Source organism: Lethenteron reissneri, chromosome 45, assembly GCF_015708825.2.
Source record: "Lethenteron reissneri isolate LAM-NWPU_2019-01 chromosome 45, ASM1570882v1, whole genome shotgun sequence".
Taxonomy (NCBI): Eukaryota; Metazoa; Chordata; class Hyperoartia; order Petromyzontiformes; family Petromyzontidae; genus Lethenteron; species Lethenteron reissneri.
Window position 1 is genome coordinate 5,597,974 of NC_083823.1, and position 15,326 is coordinate 5,613,299.

Sequence of the window (15,326 nt, forward strand, 5' to 3'; positions counted from 1 at the left end):
GGGTTGAACTAGGCTGGATTGTGTGCGGAGCTCACAAATCCTTGAAATATCTGGACACATTCCCATCAGTGAGCTCCTCCGGCGGGCATAGCTGCATTGGCTGGGTCATGTAACCCGCATGTCCAGGCACCGCATGTCCAAGCAGCTTTTGTTTGGCCAGATAGAGGGGGTTAAACGGGCGTGGCACGGGCTAGAGAAGAGATGGAGCTCATGCGGTACAGGCGGACGTGGAGCTGAGTGGACGTGCCGATGATCGGTGTCAAGTTCGGCCTCTGTGGAGGAGGCTCGTGATGGACACTGCTGGGCAGTTGGAGGCAGTCGCTCTTCAACAACAACTGAGAGCAGAGAAGCAACGCTCACATTAAGCAATCAATGTCTTAACTCAGTCCGGGTTTGCACTACAACAACAACAAAAACCGCCATTCGCCACTAAGTGGCGGTGACGTCACCACGGCGTCTGTACCAGGCCAGGTGCACTTCGAGGCCACGTGAAGTGTGGGAAGCTCGCTGGCAGGAGGTCACGGGCCAGACCCTGCAGGTGCCATGGGTTGGCTGACTGAGATGACCGGCAGATGCACACCAGGTGTACTCCTCTACTGTGCCAGGCTAGGTGCAGGTCTCGGGACAGACCCTGCAGGTGCCATGGGTTGGCTGACTGAGATGACCGGCAGATGCACCACCAGCTGTGCCTCCTTGGGTTACGCCCTCCCCCCTAACCCCACCTTCACCAACCCCGCACTGACCAGTGTGGCGAAGTATGGTCAACCCCCCCCCCGTCCCTCTCCATGACCGGTGCGAAACGGGGAGACCTTCATCCTCCAGTGGATTTACAAAAGGGCCTTACATTATTAAATGCCTTCATTTCAAACGAAGACCTTGCGCTTCCAGAATGCGAACGTTAATCTTATTAGACGCGCCAATCTCTCACACACACACGTGGGCTGATGTCTTCATATCGCGTAATCCCGTCGGCGTGTCGCTGTTGTGGTGTCTACCCGAGCGGGGGTGCTTGAGTTTTGTTCAAAACACCCCGTCCGCCGGCAACCCACAAACTCATAATTACCAATTCGCTCTCATTACGAGCGTACGGGAGAGACGGAGGAAGAGGCTTCCACGAGAAGGAGATGTTAGTGAACCCCTTGAGAGAGGGGGGAGGGGTGTCTTGGTCTACTTTTCCACTGTGGCCAGGTGTTTTGGAAGAGGTGGGGTTACCCTCGATTTAGACAGAATTTAGATCGCGTGCGCAACCTGCCACGCTGACCTCATGGCTGTAATTGTTGAGCGGCCAATTATAGAAAGGAAACATTTTCAGCATTTCCTCTTCTTATTTTCCTGATGGAGAATATTATTTTTTTTAAACTTTACATTCCAGAAAACAGCATGCGGCTATAACGGTCTCTTGTAGCTGTTAAGATGTAGCACGTTTTTTTATTGCACAATATTGGTTATTTGTGAACAATAGACTGTGGGATTTATTACATTAACGTGCCATGAGCGGACGCCTTAGGAGATCTTTTACTCCGTTGAAAATGCCGCTTTTTAAACAAGCACTCGATTATTACACGACCTGTCCCGATCAATGAAACACGGACCCTCCGCCGTGCCGCCATCGAGTAATTGAGAGCATCCTCCATTCGTTAAACTTTTAATTTGGCTTAAAAATAATGTAGCTCCTCCGCTGACTTAGGGCCCCATTAAAACAAAAAAGACAACCAAGCAAGCTTGCGCGTCCACCACCCGTCCTGTTTATATTCATTTTGTCATCTGTGCTGGAATCCTCCCCCACCCCAGCCACCTCATCCACCCACCTCAACCACCCCACCCACCTCACCCACCCACCCCACCGACCCCACCCCACCCACCCAACCCCACCTCAACCAGCCTATCCACCCACCCCACCCCACCCACCCACGCCACCCCGCCGACCCCATCCACCACCCACCCAACCCCACATCAACCACCCTACCCCACCCACCCAACCCCACCTCAACCACCCTACCTTTCAACCCCACCCCACCCACCCAACCCTACATCAACCACCCTACCTTCCCACCCCATCCCACCAGGTCACTCTTGCAAATGAGACTCCTATCCTTGGTCTTTCTCTCGAGTTCTCACCCTGGTAAAAAAAAACACAAAATCAACTTGCCCTGTCTTGACTTGCTGCCCAACCAAATCGCTCTCGAAAAAAAAATCGCGCAACTTAGCCGGTCCTCTGCTTCAGTATCACGGGAGAATTTGACAACGGGCCGTCGAGTTTGGTGACCCGCTGAGTGGCTTGCTGAGATACCAAGTGCCTAGAAAGTAGGCGACTATCGCAACCGATCTCGGTGGACAGGTTGATGCGATATCTATGGGAACATTTTTTTTGGCAGTATCCAAAATGATGAAACATTTGAATAGCTTTTCCTTTTTTCGGTCAATAAAACAGGTGTTAAGATGATAATAGGTGTTTCACCCTTCTATCTGGCAACAAAACTGACACTTTTTTTACAAGGAGTCATGTTTGCGTAAACCACAATACCTGCAGTCATAATGCAAACAAAAAACATAACTCTGATAATGTGCACTGTCCTTGAAGTTGATTGGTCCACACCCGAGACAGCTTTCCTTAGAGACTAGTCTCACATGGGTTGGACCAGATGACGCCAAAAGGCGCACAACTCAAAGACAATGCACCATCAGAGTATGAGAGCTAATGGTAAGCATTTACACCATTGGAACCTCCTGGCAAATGAGGTTCCAATGGTGTAAAAGGTGTTAAGATGTTCAAACAACAAATATATACCTTTTGCAAAGCATCAAGTCTGCATTAGCCACATATACTTGTGGCAAAGCATGCAAACAAACATGCTCTGATCAATTTTGACTTAAAGCTTTCGTGACCGCAGGAATTCATATTCTTTGTGATATTGTGATTATTATTATTTTTTTTTCTATCTACGTGGCTTTACCGACAGACCCAAAGAATATGCTCTGATTACTCTTTGGTTCTTTCGGTAAAGTCACGTAGAAAAAAAAATCAAACAATAATAGAATGCGACGTTTCGATTGCAACACAAGCAACCGTCATCAGGTAAGAATGAACGAGAAAAAAACAACACGGTAAACTTAGAAACACAATGCAACACAACACAGAGAGCCGGCCAACACAACAGCCAACACCCCACATGGCTGACCACACTCCTCCAAAGAATGACAAACAGAAAGACAGCGCCACTGTTCAACGTGACTTTACCGAAAAAACCAAAGAGTAATTCCTGCAGTCACGAAAGCTTCGAATGTATGCTCTGATAATATAATCAATGAGCCTTTGAAATTGATTGGCCTGCACCAGAGACCACCTTCTTTGTGGCCGTGTTTCACCGCCAGTGTTAGACCATGCGAACCACGGTTCCACGGTCCGTGACCGTGAAAGAACTCAGCCGATCATCTCCTTGACCGCCTGCACATATCCATAGTTGTGATTGCATCCGCTGAATGCAATCACAACTATGCAACAAATCTCTAATCCGTGGACGCAGAATCGGATCTAGAACCTGGCAATACATGTGCCTCTGTTCATTGAATATATTTGGGTCGAATGCCATGCAACGAAACGTTGCTCAAGTTGGAAAATTAAACCCCTGCCCCCCCCCCCCCCCGTGTATTCGTTGACATGTGTTGTATCCTAACCCTTCTTCCATAATTGAGATTAATAATATTTGATGATTTTTATATATTATCTTTTTACTTGTTTTTTTTAATGAGTGAAACACACCAAGCGCAGCAAACTGCAAAACACCAGGTGTTGTTAAGTAATGAACCGGAGGAGGGCTAGGATGGCAGAATTTGCAACCTTGCTTCAAGGAAAGATAAGGCCTGATGAACGGGCACATGTCACCCGTGCAAGGGCAGAGACAGTGGGAGTGTCAGCCAGACATAGTTAAGACAAAAAGCTCAATTATTCTGTATTGCTATTAAAGTAACGTTAAAGTCGGAATTTAACAACAGGGTAGGCTAAAGTTATTGATATTCACACCCACTCCAATTAAACCAGGCCACAAGTTACGCCTACTGAACCATCACCATTATTAAGTCAATATGAAATGTTATTTCCATACTTCAATACTTTCTATACAATTCGACCCGAAGCATATGACAATCAGAACCTTCCTAAGTCAAAATTGAATCGCACCCAGACAGGAGCGAATAGTCAATATAAGGTTGAAGAGGGAAGGAAATCAAGAGCACGGCGAACTGCAAACGTAAGCAAAAAGCCGGGAACGACCAGCCCAGCAACAGCGAGTGGGGCTTCGACAGGCCATAAAGTAGAATAATAACTCCCGGGGTCAGGGGACACAAGAAGAAGCAGGCAGACAAAAACCAGAACTGACTCCAAGGTTCAACCGCCCTCACCTACTCAGGAGTGACGGAAATTAATGAGGCCTTGAATTAACGGCAGGCAACAACAACGGCGAGCAGAGATAGGGTGGGGCAAAGACTGCGGGCTATGAAATACAGCTTTGTGTCAGTAAAGCTCTGACAAACAAGTTAAGTTAAAGACATCACAATACATAATATCGCACATAACATCAATGTTAACGCTATTCACCGTAAACTATATTCCGCTTATATAACCATGCAGGCACCAAGGAATACGAATTCCTAGGATCAAGAAACTTACCCCTTAACCTAAGATATCGGAAATAAATTTATAGTAATAAGTATATGCATGAAAAGACAAAAGTAAAACTTATGGAAAAGCCAGGATAACGGGATGAATCACCACCAGGTCGAATATAAATACATAATAAAAAAAAAAACAATGTTAAACCCAGGGTCGGAGAGAAAGGGAGATCCCGGCCGTCTTTGTATCCCCGCAGCGCGGGATAGGAGTGTGTGTACGCTCGGGGAAACACCTACACTTGGGTCGGGAACCACGATGGGAAACGACAGACCTTAGGTTACATACAGAATCATAACTGTGAAATAGTAAGGGACAAATGTTAACTTAAAACTTTTTAACCATTTCTTTGTGCGCCGGGTCGGAGAGAGTGTTGCCCCTCCCTCCAGGTTGTGCAACACGAACAAAGACGCCTATGAGACGATTTGTAACGTCTGTGTTTTGGGTCATGAAGAAGGCCAGACAAGAGATAATATTGCACCCAGACAGAGAGACGACTTCGAGGCAATTTGTAACATCTGATTGTTTGCTCGTGGGTTTTATGGAGGGAGTGTGACAACGAATATACCGTCAGTGATGCACACAAGGACACACGGACATACGGACAGACACATGGACACACCTGCCTACGGACAGATCCTGACACAGCAAAAATCGGAGGAAGCCCCGCCTTGTGGGCGGGATCCAGGGGGAATTTTCGGCATAAAGTAAAGGATCCTGAGCATTGGAAACCAGTGCGACGGGAGGGTCCACTCAGAAGCTCGACCGGGAGGGTCGACTCAGGAACGAGTGTGACGAGAGGGTCCACTCAGGAGCGCGACCGGGGGAGTCGGCTCAGGAGGAGTGCGACCAGTGGGTCCACTCAGGAGTGCGACCAGAGAGTCGACTCAGGAGCGAGGGCGACCAGCGGGTCGACCCAGGAGCGAGCTCGACCGGGAGGGTCGACTCAGGAGCGAGCTGCGACCAGCGGGTCGGCTCGACTCATCTTCAGCTCGTCAACCTCTGCCGAATCGGGGGTCTCTGCTGCCACCGGAGTGGTGAGCATCGCGGATCGGCGACAACCCAGAGCTGCACGCTATGAGCGAGTTGTGGGCGCCACCTACCGACCGGGTTCCGAACTGCGACAGCGTATCAACAGCCATCCGAACCAATTCGCCACGGGATCGACTGATACGTATGACGCGCACCGCCCCCTCACCACACGACCACCAGGCGTCTGTTTGACCTAAAGAATCGACTCCGAACACTGACTATTCAAGACAACTCTTACCACTCAAAAACACTCGAACCCATAAGCCATCCGTGGCTGGAAAGCATCACAACGAGACCGAGGGATGGCCCTCCGTCGTTTATAAGAGTATTCTTAATTTTTATCTTTAATATTTAGTGGGCTGTACTCTTAATCGCATAAATTCCCAACAGATCCATCAATACGAACTGATTCTTGGCACCTCCTTCCGCCGAGCCACGCTCACGTGGGGAGTGGTGGCCCACCGGATCCTTATCAGGTGATCTGGTCCCCAATTAGTAAACTTGGTATAAGATAACGATCTTCGGAAAAGGAGCACCGTCGCAGGCCCTTACTCCGAGCCGTTCTGAGATAACCTGCCGATGTATCTGTTGAGATTGGTGCCTTTAAGAATAATAACTGTTTTCGATTGTGTTTTTTTATCGCCGTATAATCTTTCAAGTATCTTTCAGTCATAATCGCCGCACGTACTCGCATCCTCTACAGAATATTCAACTGTTCCGTGACCCAAGGTGTTAACAACGTGATAAGGGTTGCGTATGATCAATAAGGAGTGCGGTACTGCGTGAACAATATTGAGTATAATCATTCATTAACGTTAAGGTTTTCTTAGCATAATATTTGCATGTTTTAACGACTCTCTCTCTCACTAAGAACCATCGCGTTATGCGGGATCCATGTGCCGTTGTCAAAGTGAAATCAGACAATCGTTGATGATACTGTATTGATGCCGTATTGACGTTCCGGGATTGAGAGTTCGCATACTATATCATAGTTAAGGTTGAATTAGTAATAAATTGATCAATACAGAAGTGGTTGTGTGATTCTTTCCTGAAATCTATGCATAAGATCTGCTTCTGCGTTGAGATTTGAACTTGGTGACCTTAATAAACACACTAATACATACTCAGTAAATGTTAAAGCGATAACGGGGTGAACCGGGGTCTGGTTATCATAACGACTTGCGTTATCATAATTACACCCACTCGCATAATTAATACGATTACCTCTCGAATTGGCATAATTAAAATGTGCGTAATTACATAAATTAACATATTTCCGGATAATTACACATTTGGCCAAATTTCATTTAATTATTATTATTTCCACTGAATATTCATAACCCACATATACAACATAATAATTTCACCCACGCACGCATACAACATAACAAATTTTCATACCCAACATATACAACACATGGACATCTCCTTCTGCAGGTCGCTATCAACACGCGGTGTGGTGGAGGCAATGCCATGCGCCTCCATGCTAGAGGTCCGGCAATGGGGAACGCCTTCCGTCTGTTGACACGGTGCGGAAAATAAATAAAATTGGAAAAATGACAAACAGTGAAAAAAAAAAGTTCGCTCAATGTGACGCGCGGTGAATTCCCACGTTACGAACTTCCCGAGGCTGCAATTGAGCCGGAGAGGGGAGAGGGAGGGAGAATGCGCACTCAGGAGACGATCTCCGTGGCTTCTGCAGAATCAATTGGGTCTCGCTGGAATTCTTTGAGTCTCGTGTGGGGTGAAGGGATTCGTCACGCGAACCACTCCGAGTTTGTGTAAAATCCCAACCCGATCGAGCCTCTCGCGATGTGAGCGTCACGCCAGGCTCGGTGTCGTTCTTAACAGGGCAGCAGGCCCATCGCTGTTGTAATTAAGAGGGCAGCAGAGCCCATCGCTGTCGTTATTAAGAGGGCAGCAGGCCCATCGCTGTTGTTATTAACAGGGCAGCAGAGTCATCGCTGAGGATGCACAAACTCTGCAGTAGTTTATATTCACGGGACCCTTTTATTTTTGCCAGTATCAAAAGTACGACAAGAAAACAAGGATACATTTGACCCTTTCTGGCAATAACATAGGAGGTGTTATAAGACGTTCAAACACCAAATGGGTACCTATTGCGACGGCATCGAGTCTGCAGTAGACACACGTACTTGTGGCAAGACATGCAAACAAACATGCTCCGATAAAGTATGAATTGACTTTGAAACGGATTGGCCTCCACCATACAAACCTTCTTTCATGGACTTGTCTCACCAGCGCCAGAACAGAGAACGCCACAAGGCGAACAGTACAAAGGCAATGCAATAATTCGAATTATTGCATTAATAATTATTATAATTATTGCATTAATAATTATGATAATTATTTCACGTGTAGCTTGGGTTGAGCAGCAATATCTATGGGACCTTTTTTGCCGGTAACAAAAGAATGAATAAAAATAATAAAAAGTTTTACCCTTTCTGGCAATAAAAAAAAACGGGTGGTAAGATGTTGAAACACCAAAAAAGAGACCTGCTGCAGTAGTTTCACACGAGGGGGGGCCGTGAACCGGGATTTAAACTCGGGTCGCCTGGTTCGCAGCGCAGCACGCTAACCACTACGCCACCGCTCCCCGCTATGTACGTGCAAAGACAAAGATCCCCCGTGTAGCCTTAACAGACTGGTTGACCAAGTGCTGTTAGCGAGCACCTATCAAGGCCGGCACGACACACGAGGGGGTGGGTGGCCAGCACCACGCCCGACCACCTTTGTCTCCCCGGTGGCGATGCTTTACACACCTCACCAGGTACTCATTTGAGGCTGCGTCGACCTAGGGGAGGCCCAGGACCAGTTCAGACAATCGCCACCGGTGTTGCCCGTGGGCGGGAATCGAACTCGTGTCGTCGGGTTCGTAGCGCAGCGCGCTAACCGCTGTGCCACCGCTCCTCACTATGTACGTACACACACACGCACACGACAATCCCAATGCATGTAATAAACTTAAAGGGGACCAAGAGACATGCCTGTCGCACTGAGCACGTTCACAAACGTGTATCCGTTAACCTCGGCTCGTTATTCATTTGACATTGAACCATGTTGCTCTTACAGAAGAGGAGAGGAAATAAGCATAACCCGTAAAAACAAAGTTTTTCACTCTAAATCCTTTATATGCGTGGCGGCTAGAGTCCTCTCGTCCTCTGGCTTGAGATGGCTGCCACCTATGGGTCAGATGATTGTCTGCCAGTATTAAGCAATTGGTAATTAAATATTTAATTTGTTTTCCCTAAACAGTATAAAATGTTGGAAAAAAAATTTCACGAACATTAATTGTCTCGCACAACGAGTCTGTGTGCAAAATGTCAGCTCGATTGGATCACGGGAAGTGGGTTAAAAAACGACCGAAAGATTTGCACGGTCGTGAGCAAGCAAGCAAGCACGCAAGCACGCAAGCAAGCGAACTTAATATAAAGGATTTAAAAAGTGATTGGTGGTGAAGGGCGAGAGGGGGGGGGGTCATGGGGAGGCGGGGGGTCATGGGGAGGGGGGGATTGGGGAGGGGCATCTCTAAAAAACAGATTCATAGCTCTTTGTGTTCCTCCAGTCTAAATAATCTCATCCTATTATGCACTGTTACGTCTTCAATGAAAACTCTCTTTTTTTAAACTGCTCTGTGTGTGTTTAGCACGTGGACCCCGAATGATCCGATCGAAATCACTCATTTCGATCGGATCATTGGGGTTTATTAGTAATAAATCGGCATTTCGCGACCCCCACTGCCACTGTGTAGCATGTTATTACGTGCCAGGGACTCTATGAGATAATAGCACAATAGTCTGAGTCCATAATTGGCAATAAGTAACGGCAAAGCAGTTATAAGTGACTCAGAATTGTGCGCAGTTGCGTATACAGTACACGACTTCCTTGAAGGCATTCACCTTCAGCGAGCGCGATGCCGATCACACGTACGGTGCGAAATAAGTTCAGCAGGCAGTACGCATCCAAATTGGACAATCACTTGGCCATGTTAATGCCCACCTCGTGTCCTCCATCCCCTAAGGGAGCCACCGCTCTTGATGACATAATCCCACCCCCCCGCCCCCCATTCGCAACACTGACTAACTTCACTCCCTTCTTCGAACGCCACCACTACAGCCCTCCTCGGGACATGAAGAAGCGGGGGGGGGGGGGGGGGGGTCTTGAGTCTCGTGTCTCCGCGAGCTCGAACTGGCAGGGTCCGTGCCGACTTCTTCTCTCGGCCCATCGACCAGCGGGGGTCAAACCAGTGACGGGTTAAGCTCGTGCGGGGCCTCCAGCAGACGTTGTTATAAAGGGGCCGTACATTTTTTTTTCTATAACAAAAATAATTAAATATTAAAACACAATTTTTTTTACTTGCATAGTAAAGTAATTGTAGTTTTTCATTCGCTATAAATCTAGATGATACGACAAATCGCTAACCCTAAACACCCGGTCGTTCATTAAAGTCGAAGGCGGTATAGTACTATAGTAATAGGCCAAGTGCAGAATCACTGAACCGGAATTGATAGCTTGAAAGCGTTTAGCGCGGGGGCCCTTGAAAGTGCAAGGCCCGTAGCTACATTTGTATATACTTGTGCTACTACATATGTAGTAGCTACTACACATGCAGCTACTTGTGCTACGACGATAATAATCCGGCACCGATTTGAAGCTTTCGTGACTGCAGGGATTCATCTTCTTGGTTCTTTCGGTAAAGTCACGTAGAATGGAAATAATAAAATAATCAAAATAAAACATATTAAAATAATTCTCACGACGTTTCGGCTACAACGCAAGCAGCCGTCCTCAGGTGAAGAAGGAAACACCACCAAGCTTGGAGCGTATATTTAAGCTGGGTTGTTGGGGGAAGAAGAGCGCCTTGACAAAATAATTTGCATATCAAGAGGAATTATACAAAAATACATTTAAAAACCCCCCGCCCACCTCCTTCGCATTTCCCATAAATATGCTGAATTCTTCTTGATATGCAAATTAATTTGTCAAGGCGCTCTTCTTCCCCCAACAACCCAGCTTAAATATACGCTCCAAGCTTGGTGGTGTTTCATTCTTCACCTGAGGACGGCTCCTTGCGTTGAAGCCGAAAGGTCGTGAGAATTATTTTATTATGTTTTATTATTATTTTATTATTTCCATTCTACGTGACTTTACCGAAAAAACCAAGAAGATGAATCCGGCACCGGGTCAAACGCAACCCAACCCGCAGCCTGTGCGCCGTGGGGCGAGATGCGCGTCCAGCAGTGGATTTGTCGATCGAGCGTTGCGGCGAACGGTCACGCGTCGTCGTCGTCCTAGCAGTGACAATGGCAACATCGCAAGCAGTTGGCGTCTGCTTAAAATGGAACGGGGGGGGGGCGGTAAGGAGGGGGGGGGGGCATCCGGGATGGAAGGGCAGCTGCTAAATTCTTGCGAACAAACCCCGTAGGAGAGCTACCGCGTGACAAGTCAGAAAGATCTTTCCAACTCTCTCCAGCGAAGCCGTGTATGTATGCATGGCGCCACGGTGGCTAGGAGATGTTGACTACCTCGCCTTGTATACAGGAGGTCGATCCCGATCCCGACCCAGACGCCTGCTGTAATATTTCGAGTTTGCGTGTTCTCCCTGTGGTCGCGTGGATTTTTCTCCGCGTCCTCCGGGTTTTCCCCCTCCACATTTAGAAACACGCGTTCAGAGTGTTTTGGCTGCTATGCATTTCCTCTGCAACAGATGTAGTCAACACACACACTCAGCCGCAGTGCTTGGAACAAATCTACCTGGGGCGCCGTAGTGGTGAGATGTTGACTACCTCGCCTGGTATACATGGAGCGTCGTGGCTTCGATCCCGACCCTGACGCCTGCTGTAATATTTCGAGTTTGCATGTTCTCCTAATGTGGTAGCGCGGATTTTCTTCCGGGTCCTCCGGTTTTTCCCTCCACATTTAGAAATGTGCTTTAAGAGTATTTTTTGCCTGCTATACATTTCCACGTGATAAGCCACTTCGTTGAGCTATTATATTTATTTGTGGCCAGATCGCTTCTGAAAAAGAGCTATGTGGCTCAAAATATATATATAGTTTAGTTTTCAATGCACATGACAGCTGTCAGACTCAATTGCTCATTATTTACGTTTTAGTTCTTGAAGAATGCTCCTAGCACGTGGAGCCAAACGTCGGACATCGTGCCGAACAACAACAACAACAACAACGCGACACACAAACGGAAAACACATCGGACTCTGCGCGCATCCAATAACTTTTGAACAAACAAAAAAAAGGGAATTGATCGAATGTCGTCTAAGCGGCACCGTCCTGAGACTGGGCAACATTTTCCCACGGGCGAATGGCTAAAACAGCAGCTGAGTGACAACGACAGGCCAGCCGTGCGTGATTCAGCCTACCCCGCTGCGACTTGGTGACATCGCATACAAGCGTCCGAGTGAGTGAGCCACTCGTTCGTGCTCGAGTGGGGCAGTGTTAGCGTCACTATGACCAGGCTAAGAATAAACATTATTATGGGGAGGGGGAGGGTGTTGTAGTTTTTTTGGTGGTGGGGTGGGCGCTATTGAAGCCATTCCCCTTGAAAGTTTTAACAAAAACTCCGTGCCTGGCGATCCAAAACGCTCGACCGTTATTCACCCTCGGTTATTTTAGCTCTAGATTCTAAATGCGAAATACTGTGGGCATTGTGAAGGTATCAAGGTCGTAGCCATCGAGTCAACATTGGGGGGGGGACCAAATCTTCCAGGGGGTCTGGGGGTCCCCCTACAGAACAAAAATCTAATTTGAAAACTAATTTACTGCATAAAATAAAAAAATCACTAACACAGGATGGACTTTTTATTTAATTTTTTACAATAATGTCTAATAGTGTATTGTATTACATTGCTCTGTTTTTTCTTTTTTACCTTTTCTTGTTTCATTGTATGTAATGGCAGAGGATAGGGATTCATTAATTACAACCATAACCACAATCGTATAAACAGAAATTTATTTTATAGCAATATATTGGTGGGGGGGAGATATTTTGAGCATATTTGAATATTGGGGGGGATGTGTGTCCCCCAATATGCCCCCCCCTCCCCAATATATATTATAATATCGGCCTTGGAAGGTATATCAACGTTAAAATGAACGAAACTATTTAGATTGCGTCCTGTGACTGGTAGACATATACAGAGCGATGTCGCTCGGGCTGGAATGTACAAATTATATGTACTGTATGATTAATCGGTGCTGCAGTATCGTGTTTGAACCAAACAGTATCTTCATAGGACAACCACTCTTGACTTCCTTATAAAGCAGTACTAATTTTAATCGACCCCGGAGAAATGATTGGCTGAGTCAACCCCTAACCAGGATCTGAACTCGCAACCTTCAGATTGCGAATTGGAATGGAAATAGAGGAAAAACGACTGGGCGCTGAGTGGAGGGGCAGTGTTGGTGTCGCTGCATGGACTGGACTAGAGGGGACAGGGCGCATGAACCACGAAACAGGCCACATGAACCACGGGACAGGGCGCATGAACCAGGAAACAGGCCGCATGAACCACGGGACAGACCACATGAACCACAAAACAGGCCACATGAACCACGAAACAGGCCACATGAACCACGGGACAGGCCACATGAACCACGGGACAGACCACATGAACCACGAAACAGGCCACATGAACCACGAAACAGGCCGCATGAACCACGAAACACAGATGAACCACGGGACAGGCTGCATGAACCACGAAACAGGCCACGTGAACCACGGGACAGGCCACATGAACCACGGGACAGGCCACATGAACCACGGGACAGACCACATGAACCACGAAACAGGCCACATGAACCACGAAACAGGCCACATGAACCACGAAACAGGCCACGTGAACCACGAAACAGGCCACATGAACCACGGGACAGGCCACATGAACCACGGGACAGACCACATGAACCACGAAACAGGCCACATGAACCACGAAACAGGCCACATGAACCACGAAACAGGCCACGTGAACCACGGGATAGGCCACATGAACCACGAAACAGGCCACATGAACCACGAAACAGGCCACATGAACCACGAAACAGGCCACATGAACCACGGGATAGGGTGCATGAACCACAGGGCAGGCCACATGAACCACGGGACAGGCCACATGAACCACGAAACAGGCCACGTGAACCACGAAACAGACCACTTGAATCACGAAACAGGCCACATGAACCACGGGATAGGGTGCATGAACCACAGGACAGGCCACATGAACCACAGGACAGGGCACGTGAACCACGAAACAGACCACATGAACCACGGGACAGGCCGCATGAACCACGAAACAGGCCACATGAATCACGGGACAGGGCACGTGAACCACGGGGCAAGAGTGGACACCGAGCCTTGCCAAAACATGACTGCGAAACGCGTTCTTATCCTGTGAAAAAGAGCTTCACATCTCATCGGATTCCTCCAGTAAAATACATATTCTGATTATGAAACTGAACCCCTATTTGAAAAGCTTCCTATCCTTACATCCTCTTTGTTCAATAGCTCCCCACCTCGACAGCACTGCAGCCCCGACTCAGCTTGCCAACATCGACGTAATCTCATGGACGCGCAGCTGATGTGGCTGTCCCTTGCCTTCTTTACCGGCGTTTCTAAGGTGGCACCATCATCTCAATACATCATATGCTTATTCAACTAATCTACGCCTCGAGTTTTCTGGCTGGCTCGTAGGCTGGCTGGCTGCTGGCTGGGCACCTCTCCACCAGGGTTGCGATTTCCGCATGGAAAATGCGGAAGGAGGGTTCAAATTTTCCCGCATTTTTGCTAAAGTCAACCGCAAACGGTGGAAAGACTACTCCTATGACCGCGCGCTTTTAACAACACGTTAATGCGTTCTATTGGAAAGGATACATCATGTACATGTGCTCGTAATCACGGCTCCGCTTTTGAATAAAGTATGTGGTTCTTGTGCGGAAATGCGGAAATCATATATTCATTCCAATCAGTAACTCAAAGCCCTACGTGATGCTGGGCCTTGCATGTATCCTTTCCAATAGAACGCATTAACGTGTTGTTAAAAGCGCGCGGTCATAGGAGTAGTCTTTCCACCGTTTGCGGTTGACTTTAGCAAAAATGCGGGAAAATTTGAACCCTCCTTCCGCATTTTCCATGCGGAAATCGCAACCCTGCTCTCCACCCCAACACAAACTCTTGTTGTCGGTGGCTGCGGGAAGTTGCCACCGATACTAACTGGGTAACTGGCTACACGGGATTTTCCGTGTAACAAATACACTTGGAGTTGAATTGAAACGGCGGAAGCAGCTTTTCGGGAGACTTTAAATCGTAACAATAATTACACCAATGGATATAGCGACACACAAGAGGTGTGAGTAACAAATACAAAAGACGGTTCATTTAAAATCGCTCCAGAACTAATTTTCAGAGGGGGGGGGGGCACTTTCGCCGATAAGAGTGGCCACCACACATTTGAAACCATAAGAAGTTTGTGACAGCACAATGATGATGGGGGGGGGGGGGTCTCACATTTGTCGTCGGGGGCCGCACTAAAGGTCGACCAGGGTCCACCAACAGCCCGCGGGCCTTGTAATGAAGAACGCTCGCTCTAAATGTTCA